The 1,435-nt window shown below is 33.9% G+C and overlaps 1 pseudogene; it reads left to right on the plus strand.

The window, feature by feature from the left end:
- The first annotated feature begins 482 nt into the window (after positions 1 to 482).
- Positions 483 to 1,435, plus strand: LOC122731877 (annotated as a pseudogene).

A 1,435-nucleotide genomic window follows, 5' to 3' on the forward strand; every position in this document is an offset into this window, starting at 1 on the left:
ACAATGTGACTTATCCTAGAGTGCACGTTATATGATGATTTAAGGCTATACACTCTGAACCTAATATAATGGATTTTTCTACTGCAATTTTTTCATCATTTTAATTTTCTTATATTTTTCTAGGGTCTTTCTTTTGCATATATTTCTCTTTTTCTTTTATATTTATTTGAATAATTGACCTTTCAATTCCTACCATATGTCTTAAGGTCTTGAAGACAGGTGATGCTTTAATAAAGTTAAAGAAAAAAATAAACCAACACTTTATAAATACATACTTCATGAGTTGTGAGGTTAGGGCAAAATAATTACCACTATTCTTAATTGCAATTTATGTCAGTAGCATCTTATAACTGTCAGATCCTCAAACTTACTCTTCAATTAAATCATCCCTCTTTTCAGTATTGTTATATTTTTAAAATATTTTTAATATTTTTTTAATTGTAGGATTTTTTCGTGTGTGACTATGCTCATATTTGGAATAAATGTCCATGAAAAACCATACCACAGTGACTGAATTCATCTTGCTAGGATTAACAGACTCACCTGAACTGCAAGTTCTACTTTTTGTATTATTTTTGGTGATTTACACTCTCACACTGATGGGAAATGCAGGGATGATTACATTAATCATGATAGATTCTCAACTTCACACAACTATGTATTTTTTTTTCTGACTAACTTGTCCTTGGCTGATATGTTTTATTCTTCAACTATCACTCTAAAGATGCTAGTTGACTTATTGTCTGAAAGGAAAAGCATCTCTTTTACTGGCTGCTTTCTCCAGATGTATGTCTTTGTTGCCTTAGCAACCACTGAATTTATTCTCTTTGGATTGATGGCCTATGACTGTTATGTGGCCATATGCAATCCATTGCTTTACCCAGTTATCATGTCAAGGACAGTCTGCCTGAAGATGGTCATGGGGGCCTTCACAGCAGGATTCCTGAACTCAATTATCCATACCACTTACATAAGTAGCTTATCCTTCTGTGGCTCCAATGTCATCCATCACTTTTTCTGTGACTGTCCCCCAATCCTCAAACTCTCTTGCTCTGATACACGAATGAAGCCATCATTTTCATTTGTGCTGGGATAAACATGATAGGAACACTTTTGATCATTCTTACTTCTTATATCTATATTTTGTTTTCTATTCTACGCTTGCATTCAGTTGAAGGGAGACAAAGCATTCTCAACCTGTGCTTCTCATCTTACAGCCATTTTTATGGATTATGGAACTGATATTGCAACTTATTTGTGTCCAAGTTCAAGCTACTCCCCAACTCAAGGAAAAGTGATATCTGTATTTTATACAGTGGTTATCCCAATGTTGAACCCTTTAATTTACAGTTTGAGGAACAAAGAAGTGAAGAGTGCCTTAAAGAATGCTGTCACTAGAAAAAGGATTCCAACACTTATAAGACTGTTAGGATAA

The sequence above is a fragment of the Dromiciops gliroides genome, chromosome 6 (assembly GCF_019393635.1).
Source record: "Dromiciops gliroides isolate mDroGli1 chromosome 6, mDroGli1.pri, whole genome shotgun sequence".
Classification (NCBI taxonomy): domain Eukaryota; kingdom Metazoa; phylum Chordata; class Mammalia; order Microbiotheria; family Microbiotheriidae; genus Dromiciops; species Dromiciops gliroides.